Source organism: Perca fluviatilis, chromosome 12 (assembly GCF_010015445.1).
Source record: "Perca fluviatilis chromosome 12, GENO_Pfluv_1.0, whole genome shotgun sequence".
Classification (NCBI taxonomy): Eukaryota; Metazoa; Chordata; class Actinopteri; order Perciformes; family Percidae; genus Perca; species Perca fluviatilis.
In genome coordinates this window covers 7,705,532-7,729,603 of record NC_053123.1, presented here as the reverse complement: position 1 = coordinate 7,729,603, position 24,072 = coordinate 7,705,532, and the positions used below count along the sequence as shown (strand labels likewise).

Below are 24,072 nucleotides of genomic sequence, written 5' to 3'. Positions count from 1 at the left end.
GTAAGAAACAGCTGTTTTTCCTAGTTCTTTTTCACAGTAATGTTCACAGTTTTTAAGTAAATATTGCATGCCATTTGCCTGAAGGCATGTCTGAGTGGGATACTTTGTGGAAAGGGACAAGAGAGCAGCTAGGGAACACACAGACATATATATTAAGTGTATAAAACACATTTATAACGTGTCTGATAACTCTGAAGTGGCCGTCACCATGTCGTCACCATGTCACACACATACCCAGTCACATGTTGGTTGGTATTTATTAAAAGGTCCGATGACGTGGTGCTCTTTGGATGCTTTTATATAGACCTTAGTGGTCCCCTAATACTGTATCTGAAGTCTCTTTTATATAGACCTTAGTGGTCCCCTAATACTGTATCTGAAGTCTCTTTTATATAGACCTTAGTGGTCCCCTAATACTGTATCTGAAGTCTCTTTTATATAGACCTTAGTGGTCCCCTAATACTGTATCTGAAGTCTCTTTTATATAGACCTTAGTGGTCTCCTAATACTGTATATGAAGTCTCTTTTATATAGACCTTAGTGGTCCCCTAATACTGTATCTGAAGTCTCTTTCATATAGACCTTAGTGGTCCCCTAATACTGTATCTGAAGTCTCTTTCCCGAAATTCAGCCTTGGTGCAGAATTACAGCCACTAGAGGCAGTCCCACAATGAGCTTTCCTCAGAACATGCCATTTCTGTGTCTGTAGCTATTGAGGAGGAGAGAGGGAGGGGCAAGGTGGAGGGTGGGGGTGTGGCCTTGACCAACTGCCACTTTTCTCGTTTGAAAGCCATGATGTCTCTCTCTCATGGGTGTGCCAAATCCTCTGGGCGGGCAAAGCCGAGAAAGGGGAGGTAACCTTGCTTGTTATGACCTCATAACAAGCAAGATTCCAGAATAGCTCATCTGAGCTTTCATTTTCTCAAAGGCAGAGCAGGATACCCAGGGCTCGGTTTACACCTATCGCCATTTCAAGCCAATTGGGGAACATAGGCAGGCTGGGGGAACTCATTAATGTTAAAAAACCTCATAAAGTGAAATTTTCATGCCATGGGACCTTTAAGCTCTAGTTTGAGAGCAGCTCATTTGAGGCTGTGGTTCATAATTGTCATGGGGTGAAGCTTTAACTCTTTGTATTCAAGCATCAATAGGATATTACAGCCCTGTGTTCCCATACTACGTACAACAAAACTGCATTCTCAATTAGGTTTCATCAAATTTTCCCAGAGGACTCCGGAGGCAGTTGCAAGGTACCGAAGGGCTGCATCCTCTGCCATGAAAGAGGCAAAGCAGCGGGTGTGGGAGAAGTTCGGAGAAAACATGGAGAAGGACTTTTGGTCGGGACCAAGGAGCTTCTGGAAAATTGTTCGCCACCTCAGGAGGGGAAAACGGTAACCATCCAAGCTGTGTATAGTAAGGATGGGACGCTGTTGACCTCAACTGAGGAGGTAATAGGGCGGTGGAAGGAGCACTTTGATGAACTCCTAAATCCAGCTAATACGCCCTCTATGGTAGAGGCAGAGCTGGAGGATGATGGGGGATTGTCGTCAGACTGGGTTGGTGGTTCCCCTGTTCAAAAAGGGGGACCAGAGGGTGTGTACCAATTACAGGGGTATCACACTTCTTAGCCTCCCTGGTAAAGTCTACTCCAAGGTGCTGGAAAGGAGGGTTCGGCCGATAGTCAAACTCGGGTTGAAGAGGAACAATGCAGATTCCGTCCTGGTTGTGGAACAACGGATCAGATCTTCACTCTCACAAGGATCCTGGAGGGAGCCTGGGAGTATGCCCACCCGGTCTACATGTTTTTTGTGGATCTGGAGAAGGCGCATGCCTGGGTCCCCCGGGAGATACTGTGGGAGGTGCTGCGGGAGTATGGGGTGAGGGGGGTCCCTTCTCAGGGCCATCCAATCTCTGTATTACCAAAAGCGAGAGCTGTGTCCGGGTTCTCGGCAGTAAATCGGACTCGTTTCAGGTGAGGGTTGGCCTCCAATCCTGTTTATAGTATTTATGGACAGGATATCGAGGCATAGTCAGGGTGGGCAGGGGTTGCAGTTTGGTGTGCTGGGGATCTCATCGCTGCTCTTTACACATGATGTGGTCCTGATGGCATCATCGGCCCGTGACCTTCAGCACTCACTGGATCGGTTCGCAGCCGAGTGCGAAGCGGCTGGGATGAGGATAAGCACCTCTAAATCTGAGGCCACGGTTCTCAGCAGGAAACTGATGGAGTGCCTTCTCCAGGTAGGGAATGAGTCCTTACCCCAAGTGAAGGAGTTCAAATACCTTGGGGTCTTGGAGCGGGAGATTGGTCGTGGAATCAATGCAGCGGGTGCGATATTACATTCAATATATCGCACAGTTGTGACGAAAAGAGAGCTGAGCCAGAAGGCAAAGCTCTCGATCTATCGGTCAGTTTTCATTTCTACCCTCACCTATGGTCCTGACCGAAAGAACAAGATCCAGGATCAGGAGGGTGGCTGGGGTCTCCCTTAGAGATAGGGTGAGAAGCACAGTCATCCGTGAGGAGCTCGGAGTAGAGCCGCTGCTCCTTCACGTCAAAAGGAGCCAGTTGAGGTGGTTCGGGCATCTGGTAATTTTAGAATAAAAGTACATAATTGTCAGTTGTTTTACAATCTGGCTTGTTTTGTGTGTGTAGAGCACATGCAACTAATTCTAAACGAGAATTCCTCACAAACCAAGAAATCTGTTGTCACTGACAGGGAATTTTCTAAATTCTACCTGAGGAAAACAGTGATATAAGCCATGTTTTTGCTTAGTTGAAAAGATAATTAAAAAAATTTGTAGACATGCAACTCTGGTTTCAATTAGAAATGTCCTAGTTTTGGTGACAGAATATTTATATTTGTTGCCGAATCCCCAAGCATCCGAGCCAGCCTTTTATCAAGCTGAGGGCGATCAGACAGGTCTCGCCTTTCTACATCAAGGAAAATGAGACTTCCATTACCGGCTGTGGCACCAACTGCTGCTCCCACAATCTCTGTAATCCAAAGATGCCAGCTGCTGACACCTCAATCACATTCACCGTCTCCCTTGGAAAATGTACCCGCCGACCACAGGAGTGCTGCAAAAACCTGCATTTCCCCAAAGTGATGAGGCACACTCTTTTGCTCTGTTTGATGGTAGGGCAAATGTAGAGGACTGAAGAAAGATTGTGTGACCAGACTGACTTTAGAGAGCATGCTATCAGAGGATTCAGTCCTCAAGTGAATAACACATTCCTGATTGGTGTTGCTCCTAAGTCCTGTGTAGCTTAAAGGCTGGACTAATATGAACATTTCAGTCTTTTCCAGGAGGAGGTGCAGAGATAAGGGGTGTGTGTGTTAATGTGTTGTGTGTTTTTATTGTGTGTGTGTGTGTGTGTGTGTGTGTGTGTGTGTGTGTGTGTGTGTGTGTAGTGAATAAATCATAGAAATCTGTGCTGTATTATTCATTTATGGGTCGTCTCTTATAGGCAATCTCTAAAATTATGGACACTAAAAAAACAAATGTGCAAACTCAGTGATGGTGGGAGCTTTCTAGAAATTTTTGCCAATCGAACATAGCTTAATGACTATTTACTACATAGTCAAACATGTTTGATGAGTCATAGCCTGTGGTGAAAGTTACACACATACACACAACAAACAAGCACATCCCAGGCATTGAATTTGTGCCTTATATTCGATATATGCACAGAGTCTGGTAGGGCTGAGCAGTACTGTAGGTCAGTGGTTCCCAGGCCTTTTCGGTTTAATGTACCCACATTACAGATGAGGTCAAGTATCTCTTTACCACCCGTCATGTTCCAAATGTGTTCATTTTAGTCGATTTAAAATTGGTTGTCGTTTAGCAGTTGTTCAGCAAAAAATACAATTGGCATATCATTCTGTCAATGTTTTGTAACTTTGTGTAACAGAAGCTGGACGTTTCAACCATTTACCCATTACTTTTAGCCAATTATTCATTACTTTTAGCTATCATTTCAACCATCTATCATATTCTCTAGCTAATTCAAACCATTTTATTCTTTACTTTTAGCCAATTTCAACCCTGTACGCATTATTTTCTTTAACTTAAAACAATTTGTCCATTATTTTTGGCTAATTTAAACTGTTTATCCATTCCATTTTACTGCTTCAACCATTCATCCATTAACTTTAGCAAACGGTTTCCATCACTGCCAGCTAGTTGAACCGTTTCCACTATTTCTAACCAACGGTTTCAACTTCTCTGTAACTAGCTTTTAAGCTAATTCTCAAGTTAACATGGTGTTCAGGTATTACTACCTACTTCAGTGGTGGACATATACTTAAAAAAAAAAAAAAAATAATAATAATCAAATCGCAAATTTAAAAACAAAATTCAATTCCAATAAGATACTTCACAATCATTGGCTGTACCCCCTGCATTAGAAGCCCCTGGGGTACAAGTATCCCCGTTAGGGGATTACTGCACTCTTGCCTTTATTTGGATTAACAAGAGACACTTTTCCCTAAAGAGATAAATTAAATATTGCATTCTCTTTATAAAAATCCCACTGCTTCCTAACATCGGCGCCTGATACAATCCTAGTGCCCTGTGAATGAAAATTAATCATCTTCAACTGGTATTACATGTTACTTTTGGAAACTTATTCACAAGATCTTAATAATTAATTAACACTAATGCAAATGGTTGATGAATGGTATAATGACTAATTTATTATTATTGTAATATTAGAGCTGAAATTGAGTAGATGTGTAGAATTTTAAAAGGAGGTTCTATTTTAAGTACAGCCCAGTCTGAACGGTTTGGCTGGGGAGGGAATTATTATTAGAATAAAACATGTTGATAGGAAATGAGGAAGTGTACTTACAATAGATTCATTTGTAATGGTCGTACTTATTCCACCCACATTGGTGAACTTCATTTAGGGATCAATGATAGACCCTTGTGAAGAAAGAACGAAAGAAAGAAAGGGTCTAATTTGTTTCTGCTTCTGAGCATTTCACTTAGCACTGATCTCAGTCCTTCGCTCTACCCTGAAACAGACCACTTTCACCTCAGGGTGACTCATTTTTCACCTCCCACCACCCAAAGGCCACTGAGCGACAGGTATAACAGGAATCGATAACTTCAACTTGACACCCGGTGCTTTACATCACTCTTGCTTACCTGGATGCAAACTAATTTTCTCTTCACCCTCGTGTCAGTCATCCAACACCCGAGGACCTTTACAAAACAGTCATGCCCCACACCGAAGCTACCAGACCTCCCAAAAAAAAAAAAAAATAGTCCTGCCTCAGGAACAGGGCCTTTAATAGCATATTGATCAAAAATGAATTGAGTGCAAGAATGAGAACACGGCAAAGCACAAATATTACAAACTACCTAGCCTTGGCTAAATGAAGGTCTGATCGATGCAGGATTAATTGCATTCCTCCCAGACCAAAGTGGAATAAAAGCGTTGGATGTTGGCTCCCACACTTTTACAGAAAGAAAAAAAAAAAAAGAAAAAAAAAAGAAAAGCATAACACCTGAACAAATCTATTTGATATTGTTTACATTATATCTATAATATCTCTTCAGCTGTAATTTGACTACTTGCAATGAACAACTGATTGAATGCTCAGGGTTGGAAAGCAAATAACTTTAACATGCTGTTTAAAAGTGTTATCAGTAAAAACTGGTCGATAAAAAAAAACATTTCCTAGAAATTGTGTGCATTTATGTAAATTATCAGTAAAAACTGCTAATCAAAAAATATATTTCCCAGGAATTGTGTGCATTATGCAAATTAAATTTAAAATTTAAAAAAAATTTTTTTAAAGATTATAATTTTGGCTACTTTTCCAGGGCTTATAAAGTGGTTCCGTGTCACAACTAAATCTTTGGGTAGGATATGTTTTGGAGTTTGAATGTTCATTGGGAGCATAATTTATGATTATGATATGGACTTGCAACTTCCTTCAGTTCCCAAACAGCACCTTACTGACTACTGACAGCAGTGCCTTGGACAACACCATGCCTCTGTGCTCATCCACATCGATGCAGTGTGCAGACCGTTACAGAAGACTGCCTCACTCAAAACCAGGATATTTGCACTTGAGAGCGCTCATCTCGACTGTTAAAGTAACTTGAGTCCAAGATTACACAGCCATGTCAAATCAATTACATACCTACCTACCATCTTAAAAAACATAGCAGGAATCAAAGGATTTGTTTCCAGACAGGATTTAGAGATAACAATCCATGCTTTCATTTCCAGCAGTTTAGATTAGTGTAATGGTTTTCTCTTAAGTCTCCCCCAAAAAACTTTCAGAAAACTCATTTTGAGTCCTAACAAAGAGCAAAACAAGTGCACACATCACACCACAATAGAGTTTAAAGTACTGCAGTTTGTCTATAAATCTCTCAATGGCTTAGGACCAAAATACATATCTATCTTTTAGCACATGAACCCTCTTAACCTCTCAGGTCATCAGGTAGAGGGCTATTTTTAGCATTAAAACATGGAGAAGCAGCATAGTTACGGTGACGTACGGGAGCTGGAACACATTGTCAAAAGATAGAAATACTTCAACCACTTTTAAATCCAGGTAAAAAAAAAAAAAAAAAAAAAAAAACTTTACTTTGATTGGACCTTAAAAATTATTTTTTGCAGGTTTTGTGGTTTCTGTTTTTTATGTGTGTATGTAGGTTTATTGTAAAACATGATGTAAAGAACTTCAAATAGCTTTTGTTTATGAAATGTGTTCTAGAAATCTTACCGGATTTTAAAAAGGTAAACAAAACTTTTGCATTAAAGTCTTTAATGCTGACAGAGCCAGTTGGTTTCAGTATTGGCTGTGCTGGTGTCAAAACAGCTCAAAGGCTGTTCTAGCATCACTTTGATTTCTTCTGTTGCCTACATTTTGCACTCCATGCAGTTCAAGTATCAAACCCTCCCCCTCCCCCATAGGCTTAAAAAGGTGCTCCTAAAAATGTGCGGCTTGCTTTTTTGCAGCTGCACTTATCTTAAAATTCATTGCGATTAGAATGGATTCTAATAATGAACCATTTACGTGGCTAAAGAAGAATTACCAATACCTCGCAGTCAATATAAACAAGCATCCTCGCGTGTGACACATTTAAGTATCACACAGCTAGCCGGGTAAGTAATAATGTTTGGAACATCTGGATTATAAAAAGGACTGCAGAGAAGGAGTCAACCAACAGTTTGTATTCGTATGTAAAATAACCCATTGACTACTTTCCTCACCCTTATCTCCCTCTGCTGCTCTAACACCCAAACTGTTTGCTCTGTCTCCTGTAGATAGATTTTCCTGAAATAGAAAAACAAACTTATCTCGGAAACATGGAAATCCAGTAAGTGAACTTGGAGCTCCTCTGATTATTTACCTGCAGTAAATTACTAGGTAAAAGGAGAGATTATAGTGATTTCAATATAACCCCTCCCGTTTCTGCATTTGTCTGTGCTTCAGGCCAAAGCTGCCGCCTGTTGAGCTTCAGTAGAATCAAGGTAGGATGACTCATTAAAAACAGTGTCAGATGATTGATATGTTGGACTACTATTTGGACCACATACTGTAGCTGTGTTAGTAGGTTATCATTCATACCAGAAATTACTGTATAGGTAGATTGTGCAAGCAGCTCATAATGACAAATAGTTCCATTTGTTGTTAGGGGGCGAACTCTAGGGTTATCGCAAGCGCATTGTCGCAAAAATAATCAGTTAAATATTTTCCTAATATCGTGCAGCCCTACCGTCCTCATAGTTTAAGCAACGCTGCATTAGCCTCGTTGCTGATCAAGGGAATTGGCGTTCTACATCACCAAAATAGCAGCACAGTTCTGTTCATGTTCAGTCCACGCTTTACTGGTTTGTGAGGCTCATTCACAGGTGTTTTTATATCTTGGAGAGTTACTCAGCCATTCAAGGGCAATCTGTGATGCAATGTCAGACATGACAGGTGCCAACTTTGTGAACAGTTCTAACTGCTCTTGTAAAGCCTATTGAAGAAATAATGAAGCCTTCAAAACTCTTTATAACACAGCTTTATGCACATAAGTAGGTATTCATAAATGTACAATTTTAAAGTCACTTTGAAGCATTTGTAGTTATATCGTATGCTGTAGAACACTATACAATTGTAAGAACAAAAGTAAATCATTTGCACAGTTACAGTAATCATACACATTTTAAGATAGTGCACATAGCTTGAAAAACTGACAGTCCGGTAGATAGATAGATAGAACTCAGTACAACTGTGTCACAGTTTGGTATGGCAACTGCTCTGCCCATGACCGGAAAGCACTGCAGAGGGTGGTGAAAACTGCCCAACGCATCACCGGTTCCTCACTCCCGGGGCCATCCAGGGCAAGCGATGCTCGCGTAAGGCGCACAGCATCATCAAAGACTGTTCTCACCCCAACCACAGCCTGTTCACCCCACTCCTGTCCGGGAGGCGTCTCAGGTGTCTCTAAACCCATACCAGCAGGTTCAGAGGAAGCCGTCACCCTATTGAACTCTTGCTTTATATCCCGATGACAATTTAACCTACTAAGCCCCCCCCCGGGCAATTTGCACTAACCTACCCATACGGTTCTATTTATTTACACCTATACATAGCCATATTCTACTGCCCTGATTACTATTCATCCTGCACACTTATTCTTACTACTCTTATGTTACCACACTGCACATAGCTGTACATACGGTTCATTCAGTAGATCCATATTTATTCTTTTTCTTATATATTCTGTTAATACACTGCATATATCTATATTATGTCTTACTATTATGTCATTGCTACTACATCGCACATATATGTACATGTTGTTCATATTACATAGCTATATTTATTCTGCTCTTATAACACTGCTATACATTTCTTGTCCTGCCTATGCACCACCTGTCTATACTTTGTATATCACTTTTCTGCTTTTTTGGCACTTCTGGTTGGATGCAAACTGCATTTCGCTGTCTTTGTACTTGTACTCTGCACAATGACAATAAAGTTGAATCTAATGTAAAAATATGCTTTTTGGTAATAAGCTTTAGTGTGTTGCTATTGAGCTTGTGTAGAACTGTGGTTTCGGATGTGAGATCAATGCTATACAGTAGACTTTTAATAGATACTCCCCTTGGGAGAAATTTGACAACCTGTCAAAACATCTCTGTTGTTATTGGACATTGTCTTAAAGTCTGAAAAGTCTGAAGACCAGTTGTGGTTTTTTGTATTAAAGCCATAAAAACATTTATAGAGAGACTTAGACGCATCTCGAGGAAAATTATATTCCTTTTTCTCCTCGTCCTTCATTGTCAGTATGTTTGATGTCTTTTATTGCACTTTTATCAGTATGGCTGAATATTTTGGGACTGTGCTAATTTTCTTGTTTTCTGTAAACTCAGCACCAACTGGATGAATAATGCATACGTCGCTTGATTGATAATCTTTTGTCCTTTTGTGTGTGTAGGGATGCGTATGTGTGCCAGTTCGATAGATAGATAACTGTGCAAAACTTTTAGGCAGGTATGAAAAAATGCTGTAAACTAAGAATGCTTTCACAAATGAAAAAGTTTATTTTCATCAATTAACAAAATGCAATGGATGAACAGAAGAGAAATTTAAATCAAAATTTGGTGTGACCACCCTTTGCTTTCAAGACTGCATCAATTCTTACAGGTACACTTGCAAAAAATTTTAAAAAGGAACTCTGCTGGTAGGTTATTCCAAGAGAACTAACCACAGATATTCTATGGATGTAGGCTTCCTCAAATCCTTCTGTTTCTTCATGTTATCCCAGACAGACTTGATGATGCTGAGATCAGGGCTCTTATGCGACAGCCAAATATTTCAACTTTTGACTGATCAGACCAGAGCACCTGTTGCCATTTTGCTGCACCCCAATTCCTATGTTTCTTGTATAGTTGAGACACTTGGCCTTGTTTCTGTGTGGGAGGTATGGCTTTTTGGCTGCAGACTTCTCCAGACAGTAGATGGGTGTACCTGGGTCCCACTGGTTTCTGCCAGTTCTGAGCTGATGGCACTGCTGGACATCTTCCGTGGATGAGAAGTGGATGTTTCCGGTGCACTTTTGCAACTATAACTTTATTTATCTTAGACGTTTTCTCTTTTGTATTGTTCTTCTATTTTATATAGCTCTATATATTGTTTCTCATATTTGCTTGTAGAGCTGACTCTACTTGTACAGCCCTGTAACTGAGCAAATGACAAACCTCTATTCTATTGATTATTTCAGTTCACTTGCTTAAACTGCCCAAATGCATGCACGCACTTCAATTGGAAATTAACCAGTAATAATCTGATGCTCTCACCTATCTTGTAAAATGTACTCACGCTTATTCCCATTACACACATGTGTGGACATGAAACCAATCCAGTGAACATACAGGTGATTCTGCTCTTTTTCCCCTGACACACTGAAACCATTTTGACAGCCAGCCAGGAGTGTGTCCTACAGTGATGAGCAGCACAGATGGTTGTTTTAACAGCAGGTGAGACAACTTCAAACAAAGCAGGGCGATGTCAGATAGGGTCTGGATGTTTAAAACATCAGTTCCTAGCTGCAGGCTACAAGGTCATTTTGGATGGATTCATTACTAATTCTCTTTGCCAGTCAGTTTTTAGGAGAATTCTGTACAGTATATATATATATATATATATATATATATATATATATATATATATATATATATATATATATATATATATATATATATATATATATATATATATATATATATATATATATATATATATATATATATATATATATATATATATATATATATATATATAACAGTGTGTTTACTTGAAGGTGAAGCCGTCTTCAACAAATGCTGTAAATACTTTATGCATCAGAATTAGGACTTTTCCGCTACTTCTGTCTGCAAGCACTGGACAGATCCAGATGTGCAGTTTTACTGATATTTTCAAACTAACGTCTAAAAACAAGATTAAAAGGCTACAGCAATGCTATTAGCTCCGTTAGGCTGCACATCAGTTTATGGTTTTTGCATGGTAACATTTGCTAGTTGGCACTAAACAATATACAGCCAAGATTGGTCTGAATGTCAGCAGTTGTGCAATTATTAGGTCATAGACCAAAGTACTGCATAATTTGACCTGACGGTGGCACTCAAAGAATAGTTAAGGGATCACTAATAACTGTTGCAATTATTTCTGAAGGCGAAGGAATGTCTGCATCAAATTTCATGGCGGTCCCTCTTATAGTTAAGATGTTTCACTCAGAACCAAATGTGAACCTCATGGTAGCGCTACAGGAAAAGTCAGAGGATCACCAAATTCAGTAGGAGTCATCCTCTGGGGACCACAGACATCTGTCAAAATACATGTCAGTCAATCTATGAAACAGTTAATATATGTCCGCTTAAACCAAAGTGTAGGGCTGACCGGGAGGCCGCCATTGTGACCCCTACAGCCATGCTGCTAACGTGGCTAAAATACCAAAAGTAGACCGAATCTTGAGACATGTAGCTACTTGAATGACAGTGTAAGTCTTTGACATTTCCCCATTAGGTTGTCCCCATTAATCAAAAGGAAGCACAGGACAAATTATGACATTGGCATGATATGGACTTTCACATTGGCATCAGTCTTCATGACAACACAAAGTCACTGGTATCACATATGCTTTATAACACCATGCTATTGGCTTGCACCTTTTTTCGTAATTTCCATTACTAAACCCTCTGGTGTTGAGGTGGGAGCAGTGGTACATCTGCGCTTGAGTTTATGCAAATCAGGTGGGGCGGTGCAATTTTGCTGCTCATTCACTCATTATGCATGACCAAGCTGGAGGTACTGCCACCTGGAACTAAACCCTGTTCTCTGTGGTGGCGAGGAGCTTTGCTGGAGCTCAGAAGACATCCTGAGGATGCCTGCTGTACTCAAACACTTCACTGTACAAACTTGGAAGCTGAGGAATACATTATCACGCTGCTGTGTAGGAAAGCTTAAGCATTGCTGTGTGGAAAGGAGGTACTGGCCTAAAAGGTTAAAAAACAAAAGTTAAAGATTAGAACTTTCCCCTGCCTCATGCCCCCTGCTGTGGGCCCTTAGCAAGGCCATTAATCCATATATGCTCCAGTGGTGCTGCTCAGTGGCCAAGAGATCACACTGTGGTTGGACAGGCCAGCTGTGTGTACATGTGTGAAGCTGGGTGTTTCTGCAAAAGGAGTGAACTAAAAGGAAAACAAATGGTTCTTGTTGGGCACAAAGTGACGCAACAGGAACAAATTCCACAGATGAAGGTAGTGGGGGTGCTGAGACCTTCCACCCTTCCAAAAACAGCAATTTTCTTGCAGTCTTTTTTTTTTTTTTTTTTTGTAGTATCGTCAGAGTTCTTATTCTGCCTCGAAGAAAGAACAGTGAGGAGTCACCACTGTGGAAGTACAGAGAGGCCACAGGGGTTTGAATTGTATAAGCAACTTAAATCCTAATTGTGAAATGTAACTCCTACTGAATAAAGCTCAACTGATAACGGATTTGAGGCTTACTTTTAAAGGTTTTTTTTAAGATTCATAAATTAGAATTTCTTATGAAATTCCAATTATAGCCTCTTTGCTTCCATACAGCACTATTACTTAAAACAAATCTCCCCCTTACAAAGTACAATATAAATTGAACAAAAGTCCCTCAGAAGAACCCACAACATTTTTTTGAAATGATCAAATGAAGGTATTGCTCATTGGAATGGTAAAGGCTTTATTAGGACTTCCACCTTGGCTCGGAAATGAGACCTTGAGACAAGGAAGGCAGAGACAAGAGGGACAGATTGGAAGTTGGGGGTCAGACCCGGCTTCAGGAAAAGAGAAGCAGAAGCAGATGCAGAGTCCTACATGAGCAGAATAACAAACAGCCCGCAGGAAGAAAAGATGTAGAATGTGAAGGGCGCATTGAATTAGTGTTAAGATAAAGACATCAGGGACCAGTTCTGCAACTCTTCAAACTGGTTTCTCTCAGTCAGTGGAAGGGCCACACACTATGTGAGCGAAAACAGCCAACATTATCTCTCAGGCTTTCAGTGACAGTTGAGCCGATGGGCCATAGTTAGCATTCAATTATATCCCCTAAACTATTAAAACTAGGAGGGAGAAAGTTAAAATTGGCCACGGTGTTAACGTGCTTAAGGAAATTAAAATATAGTTTGCTCAAACCATCAATACTTGTCTTCAACATTCCAATAGGAAAATTTTAGGCATGTTTCCAGAGCTCTGACGTTAGGAAGCCAAGTCACCAGATGTTTTCCTTTAAGGAGGATTTTCTGTCCGGTCCAATCAATGATGCAGAGGGTAAGGTCTCCAACAATGCAAATGAAGACATTAAAGCCGGGGGCACAACGCTGACATTTAATCCTCAGCGGACAATATCATGAAGAACATGGAAAATCTAATATTACAGGATTTCCCCACAGTTTGAGTAAAAAATAAAATCATTTATCATCCGTTTTTAACCACTATTTTGGCTACTTTTATGCATTATTTCTTATTTATAACTGATTTTGTGTTTCCGATTGGGCTTTTATCTGTGGAGTTTGTATGCTCTCCCTTTACCAGCGTGGGTTTTGTCTGGTTGTGCAGTTTCCTCCCACAGTCCAAAGACATGCAGCTTAGGTTAATTAGCCACTCTAAATGGCTCATATGTAATTCAGAGTGAATTTTGTGTCAACCCTGATTGATTGGCGACCGGTCCACGGTGTGCTCCGCCTCCCAACCAATGTCAGTTTGGATCGGCTCCAGCCCCCTGCGACCCTCTAAAGGATACGCGTGTCTAGATAATTGAAGGATTTTCTGTTGTCTGTAACCTGTTCTAATGACCAGACACAATGTGCATATCAAAGCAGGTGCTCATTTCAATGCCTGTTGTCCTCTCTGCTACCATCTTTTCCTTTTTCCTGCTTGATTAATCTGCCTGAAGTTACATCCCCTGACCTTTGGTGCGTCAATACACTCTTGTTTTTCCACCAAACTGTCCCTTTTAAAATATCATCAGTGCGCTTAAACGGATATCTGGGGATTTGTGGGTATTGCTGGATGGTAAAGTAGCCCTACTGCTGAGCCAAGTTCTGCCAAATGAAGCAACAAGCCAAACAGGAATACAATAGTGAAGTGGAATAAGTAAGTTTCAGGAGTTCAGGGTTCAATGTGAGTTTTCTAATAGATGCATTGTCACAGCTTGGATGAGCATATATTACCTTGCAGGCAGCTGGTTTTCTGCAGTATCACTAGAATCGTGGGACTACATATCACACGGAAATCTATTTTTCAGGCTTTAAGTAATTACCGCTACAGCCGTGGTTTAGGTTTATGTCGGCTGTGGCGGTTTGTTAAAAACAACAATGGCAGACTTGATATACAGATAGTTCATCCACCTGGCAGTTATTTTTTTTATTTATTTATTTTTTTAAATGTGCCTGCCCTTTTCCAAACATGGATGATGGCTTCTCAGATAGTTCTGTGTTCAAACCATCTGGCACGTCAGGTTGGGGCATAGAACCTTCCGGATTGAATTATAAACACATAAGATGAGCAAACATGTTGGAAAATATGTGTTTTTGATAACTAGTGAAAGACAAGACTGTTGATAAAAATAGAAGAAAAAGCACACCATTGCCAGCTTAAAAGGGAAGCACCACAGATGTTACAAATCAAAAGTCTATTTACAGGTGTTTGGGGGTACTACAGCATATGAGAATAAAGTTGTATAAAGCCCTTTTGGGTCTCTAGAGGAAGCTGTGTGAAGGTGGTGAGCATTAGTTGAGGTTAACACTCACAACTGAAGAAAAGTTTGAAAATGAAAAACAGTCTGGGGTAGTGAAAAAAAAAAAAAAAAAAAAAAAAAAAAAAAGTGAGCTTATCAGACCTCTGCAGCCCACTCCTCATCTCTGCTTGAGTCAAGTGGCGCGAGGCTACATTAGCCACTACTAGCATAGCACACCCCAATCTCTGACCAAACTGGTAGAGTTGCATTGTGGGTAATGTAGGTGGCCAGGTGCATGCTAAACTGGTGGAGTATTCTTAAGAAACCTGACCAATACATTTAGAAGATGCACTTCAACTATGGTGCAGTGTTTTGTTCCCAATTACAAAAGGCAAAACCTGCTGAATTCTGGCTGGCGTCTCCGTCCTAGCAACGGCTGCTGACGAGGTTTTATAACCCTTGTGTTGTCCTTTGGGTCCCAGTGAGCCGAAGGACAACACAAGGATTATGTACTTCCGTTTACTTTGTTGAGAATTGCTCTCTAAACCCTGTTTCTTGTAAAGTAAGTAAAGTTTATTTCTAGAACACAGTTCTAGACACAGTTTAAGCTGACCAAAATGCTGTACAAACAAGAACTAAGGTGCTGTATTAACCCTTGTTTAGAGAGCAATTCTCAACAAAGTAAACGGAAGTACATAATCCTTGTGTTGTCCTTCGGGTCACTGGGACCCGAAGGACAACACAAGGGCTAGAAATCATTTAGAGCCATTTCCCACACTATACTAATAAAACAATTAGACATTTTTTAAGTTGAAATATTTATACTATTTTATCTATATGCTTTAACACAAATGTGTAGCATTGTTGAGACCATTGCAGTAGTCATGGAAAAAAAATAAAAAACATCTTTGAAATATTTATTCAAACTGGTTAAAACCAGAACCTTTTCCAACTGTATTGCAGCGAACTATAATGCCCATTTTCATACCTAGGATGTACATTTTGTTCAAAATAGTGTGTTTAAAAAAAAGTGAATAATGCTCAAAATCCTTAGAATAGCTTTTAAATTCCATAATATCAATGCATTGGGAACACTGCACAGTCAATTCCAAATCAAAACATGACCAAAATTGATCAAGTTTGTGTTATACCTTTACAGAAAGTTAAAGTGATGGTTCGGAGTAATTTACCCTAGGGTCCTTTGCACCATGACCTCGAGCCAAACACCCCCCCAGAAGCTTTTTTCACCTGGGTCTAACAATTCAAACACTATCTATCTATCTATCTATCTATCTATCTATCTATCTATCTATCTATCTATCTATCTATCTATCTATCTATCTATCTATCTATCTATCTATCTATGGTATCATTTCGGGCATTATTAGTGGGGTCATTTAAGAGATAAACGTGGGTCCATTAGCCACGCGCTAAGCTATTCAGCGGCTAACGCTACTCTACGCTTACTCGCCCAATGTTAGACCCAGGTGAAAAAAGCTTCTGGGGGGGTGTTTGGCTCAAGGTCATGGTGCAAAGGACCCTAGCGTGAATTACTCCGAACCATCACTTTAAGAAAAAGGAATATTAGTCTGTTCAAAAAAAATAAAGCAGTATTTGCATTTTTCTTTACAAACTTAAACATTTACTGTATAAACTGAAAAATTTCTCAAGGATTTGCTTGACTTTGAATCACTGCAATAATATTTAGTTGCATAACCATTATTTCTGAGAACTGCTTCACATCTGTGCTGCATGGAGTCGATCAACTTCTGGCACCTGTGAACAGGTATTCCAGCCCTGGACGACTGAACTACATTCCACAGTTCCTCTGCATTACTGGGTTTTGCCTCAGAAACTGCATTTTTGATGTCACCTATGGGATTGAGGTCTGGGGATTGGGCTGGCCACTCCATAACATCAAGCTTGTTCATCTGGAGCCAAGACTTTGCTCTTGCACTGGTGTGTTTTCGGTCATTGTCTTGTTGAAAGACCCGTTTCAAAAGGAATTTCCTCTTCAGCATAAGGCAACATGACCTCTTCAAATATTTTGATGTATTGAAACTGATCCATGATCCATGGTATGCGATAAAAAGGCCAAACACCACAGTATGAGAAACATCCCCATAACAGGATTTTTGCACCACCATGCTTTACCGTCTTCACAGTACTGTGGCTTGACTTCAGTGCATGGGGGTCGTCGGACAAACTTGTCTGCGGCCCCTAGACCCAAAAAGAACAATTTTGCTCTCATCAGTCCACAGATTTCTCCTTTGGCCAGTCAATTTGTCCTTTGGCAAATTTCAACCTATTCAGTACATGTCTTTATCAGCAATGGGACTTTGCGGAGGCTTCTAGCTGATAGCTTTGCTTCACATAGCTTTCTTCTGATTGTAACAGTACTCACAGGTAACTTTAAGTCTTCTTTGATGTTCCTGGAGCTGATCATTGGTTGAGCATTTGCCAATTTGGCTATTCTTCGATCCAGTCGAATGGTAGTTGACCGTTTTTTCCCCACGTAGTTCAGGTTTTGGATGCCATTTCAAGGCATTTGAAATCATTTTAGCTGAGCAGCCTATAGTTTTTGGCAATTCTTTATACATTTTCCCCTCTCCAATCAACTTTTTAAATCGAAGTCCACTGTTCTTAGAGCAATGACTGGAAACGACCCATTTTGTAGTATTTCAGTGTGAAATGCACTATAACCAGCATGCACAACATTTGCTTCCTTCCTTCAATATGGGCCATAATTGACGCCTGTGTCTTCACAGAATCAATCACCTCACTAATTGAACACAACACTGCTATTATTTTGACTCTACCCCTTTCAATTACACAGAATGAGCAGCATGCATGTCTTGACTGTTGGTTTTCTATGACTCAAAACTTACTAGGAAATTATTTGCCATGTAGAAATATCACTTCTAAAGAAGTGGATTTATGAGGTTAGTGATGTTGGACTGCTATTATTCTGAACACAACTGTACTGCTGTAGAAAGTGGCTAAATACTTCTACTACTGCCCTTCATTTGAAACCTGCAGCAGTCTTAAACAGGTTTAAAGCCAGTCAACATCAACACAGGTTGGAACAGCAGTGATGAATGAATAGCTGAGACATAACTTGTTATCATCCATTGTATCTTATCCTAAAGAGGGTCTTTCAAAATTGAGATGTCAATAATGTGATAGACATTTTAACTACTATTCCAAACTGAAGGAACACATCCTGTAGGCACAAAACACTGTTGGGCAAATTTTGCATCCAAGATCATAAACACCCATTGAGCAGTACACCGTTTCAAGGACCGCCACCATCAACAGAGCATAGCAAAATCTTTCTTGAATTCACTTCATCATTGTGATTAAGGCTGCCAAGAGTTGGAAGCACAGCAAAACTAATCACAGTCTGTCCAGCAAACTTGATAGCACCCTGTTGGCAAACTAATCAGGCATCGGTTGAATTTCATTGATCTCTAAAAAGAAAAAAAACAAAAACAATTGACTGCTTCTTGGCTGGAATATCAAGGAGTACATTACCCAGTGACACGTCCAACTGCTCCAACGTGTCAGTCAAACTGTTGCTTCAATATCTGTCTCCACATTGTGGAAACTCTTAAAGGGTATGTGAAAATAAAAACTGTTTGTGGGGTGATTGATTATGCCACAAATGCAGTATAATAAGTAGGGATTGACCGATCCTGGTTTTCAAGGCTGATACAGATACTTATCATTAGTAGTTAATGAACTGGATAAATCGATATTTGTAACATTTATAGTGAAAATGAAAATCTTTAAGTCAAATTAAGTTTTTGGAATATTTCAAACTGCAACATAAAACTTTATTTAAAATGCTTTGAGCAAATATCTATCCATCTATAAATTGCAGGAACAGCTCTCGGTCTGTGTGTGTGTGTGTGTTTAAGTGCATATCTCTCGAACGGTTAGTCCGATGGATTTCATACATTTACAGGTGTCTTGCTATGGGCACGAGTAAGTGCAGTGCCAAGTTTGACGTTGTTTGGATAAGAAACTCAAAAGATATTGGCGGTGAAAGAAGCACACATTGGCTTTTGCTGCTCTAGCCGCTGGCCCCTCCCCCTCTCACACTGAGTGAGCAGAGACCGATAAAGAGCAGCGGAGCTTCGGCAGCTAAAATGTAAATAAATATTTAACCCTTGTGTCGTCTTCCCGTCAAACTTGAAGAAAAGAAGAAAAAAAAAAAAATACAACTGACGTTTCACGCCTTTTTCCAGTTTGTTTTTTTCCAACGTTTTACAATGGTTAAATTTTTCTTCTACACATTTTCAGCACTTATTTCTACGTCCCATATTTTCTTATATAGAACAAAAAAATGAAAAAACGGGTCAATTTGACCCGAAGTCAACACAAGGGTTAAGTCAAATTACAAGCCTTAACTGTTGTAAGGGATATAATTAAACACGTGAATTGTTTTGCATTATTATCAAATTACGTTTGCTCGATTCTCTGCGCAAAAAGATAACTGGACACTAAAGGTAGCTCTTTATTAGGGCTACCTTTTATACATTAGTTCTTTGAATTTGCACAATGTCAATGGATATCAACTTTGACAAATTAAGTAGAGGTCTGTCTTCATTACAAACGCTGATTTCTCTTTGCGCTCTAAGTGGATACACCAATGAAAGTCCTCCTGAACTAATAAGTGTGAGTGGTAGGACAGGTTTCTATCAGTCACTGACCAGGAAGGCAGTGACTTGTACAGTTTTACTGGCAATAAGAAGGAATAAATCACAATTACGAGGCCACTGAGGAAAACCGACACAGACAGCTCCTGTAATGTTACCTTGTAAGCATATTTAAATGTGCTGCAATATTCTTTACTGTATAGTTTGTTGTCTGAATTTGATTTGAAATATTACCAAAGACAAACATTTATGATCATCTCTTTTTTTTTGACCCGTCTCTTCCTCTGGATTACAGATTGTATGTCTGGCTTTCCCAATACATTACATTTCTGACAGCTTCCTCTCCGGCAGTCGGTGTTGATAAATCAGTTGCGGCAGCTTTTGGTGTAAATTTCCGTTCCCTTCTGATATTTTTTACACAAACATGCAATATATTCTCAGGTGCAAAACCATGTTCCATTAGTAGATATGAACAAATAGCATTTGACTGTTTAGTGTCTAAATAAAGATTTTGCTAACCCTGGATAAATGTCCTCCACAGTAATGAGAGGCTTTGGTCTGTTAACTCTGCTTAGAAGTCAGACAACTCACACACTAAGGGGGATAAAAGAGTATGCTGAGCTAGGTGGTTTACTTGAATACTTTCAAAATAACTTATGGTTAAGAGTTAAAACCATCTACCCCACTTGAGTCTTTCCCATCTCTGCCTGAATGATTAAAATAAGGTCACCTTGCTTAGCGGTTTACAACAGCAATTATTTAAAATGGTACCACCGACTCTCTGCCCTCTATTTGTAACATCAAGTTGTATTATTCCTATTAGAACACGTAGCATTTATACTGGACGTCAGTGTGTTTGGGTCACACGTTACTGTGGGTCATATAAAAAAAAAATGGTGGAGTCTGCTGCAATAGACCCAAATATTTCAGGTGTAGGGAGAAAAGACGTATACACCTATAGAAGACCCAGTGCGAGTAACAATTTAGCTTTCTTCAGATAGATATTCACTCCTCCTCAGCCTGGCTTTGCCTCCGTGAAACGCACCAAGCCAGGCTACACAGATTATACTAGGTCAAGCCTCACTTTATTGGTTATCCTGGAGTCTCATTTATAAAACTGTTCGTAGATTCTATTCTGAAAGATTTTATGCGCCAAAGTCAGAATTTTCGTACGCAAAAACAAAATTCTGATTTATAACACCTTGCGTCCCATATTTGTCTTAATAAGGTCCATGTTCAATCAATGAATATAGCAGCTTTGTAAAGAAGCCCTTGATGACCAATCATGAAACTGTGGGGGAGACATGATTCAGTGATTGCGAGATCGATGTGCTCTAATGGAGGTAGAACGTCAAAACAAAATCCTGTTTGGAAGCCTTAACCCTTGTGTGGTGAGATTTAGCTCAATTACCAATGATATATACACATCATTTATGGTTCATATTTGCCATTTACCCCTGTGACACAGACACCTTTGTCATTCTTATTCACGCTAAAAGTCTCCTTTAGTGTCTGCTGCAAGGTGTGCGAGGAGTATCCCCTGCCTGTCCCCGTCGATAGCAGCACCTCGCTTGGCGCCGGGGGGTTCTGGGTCTGCTTGGAAAGAACGCGATCGTTTGAGTCGGAAAACGGGGATACCATCGGAGTTCACTAAAACAGTCCACAAAACCTTGTGAGCATTATGCACGATCACACGCATGGTCAAAAGGTTGCGGAAAACTGGGCACATTTTTAACGCATGGAAATTCTTTATAAATCCCAACTTTTGCTTGGAATGTTGCGACAGAAAATTTCACCCGGCTTCATGCAACCTTTTCTTGCGTAACAGGTTTTATAAAAGGTGGCCCCTAGATTTATAAATTCTGCTTTTGGGACACAGCCCCCAGGATTGCTCTGTTTCCTGGTCGATTCATGAGGACTGGTTGACTGCTTCTCAGATCTCTGCAGGGTAAATCCAGACAGCTAGCCTGACTCTGTCCTGAGTTTTCTGTTGCGCGACTAAAACAACTTTTGAATGTACACATGTTCCCCCAAAACAAGTCCCTTCCCAAGGCTATTTTGCAGAGGCGCCATTGCTCCATGCATTGCTTAGCACCACCCAAGACGATGGCGATTGGTTTGAAGAAATGCCAATAAACCACAACACATTTTTCCTCCAATGTTGTGTGGACTAGCCAGACCCTCCTACGCAGCGCTGTGGAGGAAGGTCTCGCACTGCAAGACTACAACAGCTTCAACTCAACACCTGCGTAATTTAATACAAATACCTCTTTGGAGTATATTTTTCTTGTTAAGAGTTTACGAACAGTCCCACCGTTACATTTTCAGTGAGCAACAGTGCACTTTCTAGAGTCTTGGATTGTATGACCGAACAACAAAAAGGTTGCTCTCTGCTAATCATAGATATTTGCCACATTAGGATCTCACACACACACTTTATGGTTTTAAACCAACAACTGGTGCAATTAGTACGCGATATACTCTGTCAGCATAACTCAAGTGGGAAAGGTTTGCCGCAAATATATGAAAGGTCTCCTAAATTAAATGCTTTCATGTTCGGTACGGTCTTGAGTAATGCACCCAGGACAAATACTCTGTAGCCTATAGGCAAGGTTACAAGCAATAGACCAGTGAATTGCTTGCGTATCCCTGTGGTGGAAGACAGATGACATGTACAAGCCACTTTCTCACATCAGCTACGCACAGAGGCATGTGTTCCACGTGAATGATCACGCTCCCTCGTTACATCGTGTCTAACACCAATAGGTGATTTAGTTCCTCCCAGTGGTGTGGCGAGAGTCCATCACAAGAATGGCAACGCATTTGCACTTGAAGGTTACAACAACCATGGTCTTTCAAGCCTGCTAAATGGGACTTTCATTTACCTGCTCAAGTTACCCTGCAGGTGTTGCAAATGGCGTTCATATAAGGGAAGCCAAAAACTCCACATCGCAATGAAGATTTACCACATGCAAACAGAATAAAAATGCTGTTCTAGTTTTGGCCCCCCAGTCTCCTCTGTATCGTATGCATACTTTATTAAATAATCCACATTCTCATCCTCGTAATTTTAAATTATAGATGACAAACACAACAGAGGCAGGATGATGCACAACACACTGCACTTACCACTACACATAATAAATGATCTACTTCATGAAACTGGGTGTAAAAGGTATTCTCTGTGTTCAACACAGCAATGCTTAGCCTGACCAAATGGGAAATGCAAATTAGTCTGGAGCCTCTCAACTCATTTTCAATTTCTAAGTGGCCTTATGAACATGTGATTTCCCGCCAAGCGACCAGTGACCGGTCCGGCCGTGTGCAGATCATACCATAGTAGTACCAGCAAATTACAGCATGTCTTTAAAAAGGAAACTTCAGACCTACCGGTTCTCTCAGGCTGGCTAGTTTCTGCGTGCGTGCGTGCGTGCGTGCGTGCGTGCGTGCGTGCGTGCGTGCGTGCGTGCGTGCGTGCGTGCGTCCTTCCCCCCCTACATCGGTTATGGATTTAGGAATAGCAGGTTTGGAAATGCAGACTGGTAAGATAAAAAGGTAGCAGGATGATCATGGACATGCATTAAGGAAAAATGACTTACAGCAGAGAGTGTCCAGAGGCAGGCAGGTACTAGCAATCTGGCAAACAGGAAGACCCAAAGCAAAATCCAACACATTGGAAAACCTAAACACTCAGCAGCAAATCCACTAGGAAGAACCTACACTGGGAGGGACAACCAACTGACAACAGACAAAGGGAGCACACAGACTAAATACACATTGCAATCAGGGTTGTAACGAGAGACAGGTGAGGGGTGATGAACAGGTGAAACACATCAGGGCGGGGCAGGCAATCACAAAGGTGGGAAAACACACAAGGCAAAAAGTAAAACAAGACATGACCCATGAGAAGTGATCCTACAAAATAAAACAGGAAACTGAGCCCAGGATCATGACAACTTCTCTCTCTCTCTCTCTCTCTCTCTCTCTCTCTCACAATTAATTTCAATTCAATTTGCTTTAGTGGCATGAGCAAAGAAAACATGTTGCCAAAGCAATTTACAGAAAATACATATAGTACATATCACATATTAAATACATACAGTAGGTGTCACATATAATCTATACAGTGTCATAAACATACAACATACTACATTACAAAACAATTACATAACACAATTTAATACTTAACAGTTTTGTACAATATAATGACTGTACAATCCTAAACCAAAGTGTAATGTTGGGATCTTATAGTGGTGAGTCCCTCAGGTTGTGGCAGGCAGATACATATTTAGCTGCCATTGGGGCTGCTGTCCCTTCTCCTAGGAGGACTACCAGCTTCTTTTCTGATGTTAACATTGGGAAATTTGCTATTTTGTTGGCTATTTTTTACAAAAGTCTAAGTCTCTTAGTGAAGAGAATTTTTCACAGTGGAGGAGGAAGTGTATCTCGGTCTCTATCTCCCCTGTTGAGCAGTGATCACATATACGCTCCTCTGGCAGCCATGTCTGCCTGACGGTAGGGTTCTACACTGCAAAACACCTCGCGAATTTCGGCCAGCAAAAGTTTGCCTCGGGGGCGTGGTCGCGAAAACGACACGCAGCAGCAAACCATTTGTAAAATGTTAGCTCATAAATGCTCTGGTAACCTGGCTATGTAGCCTAGCTGCCTTGCTATGCTTACAA

The 24,072-nt window shown here is 40.4% G+C and overlaps 1 long non-coding RNA gene across 1 annotated transcript in view; it reads right to left on the bottom strand.

Moving 5' to 3' along the window:
• Positions 1-23,110, bottom strand: part of LOC120569329 — a 51,793-nt gene extending 28,683 nt beyond the window's left edge. The window contains exon 1 of the long non-coding RNA XR_005640864.1: positions 22,990-23,110. This is a non-coding gene — a long non-coding RNA (uncharacterized LOC120569329). The remainder of the gene's footprint in view (positions 1-22,989) is intronic.
• Positions 23,111-24,072: the final 962 nt, after the last annotated feature.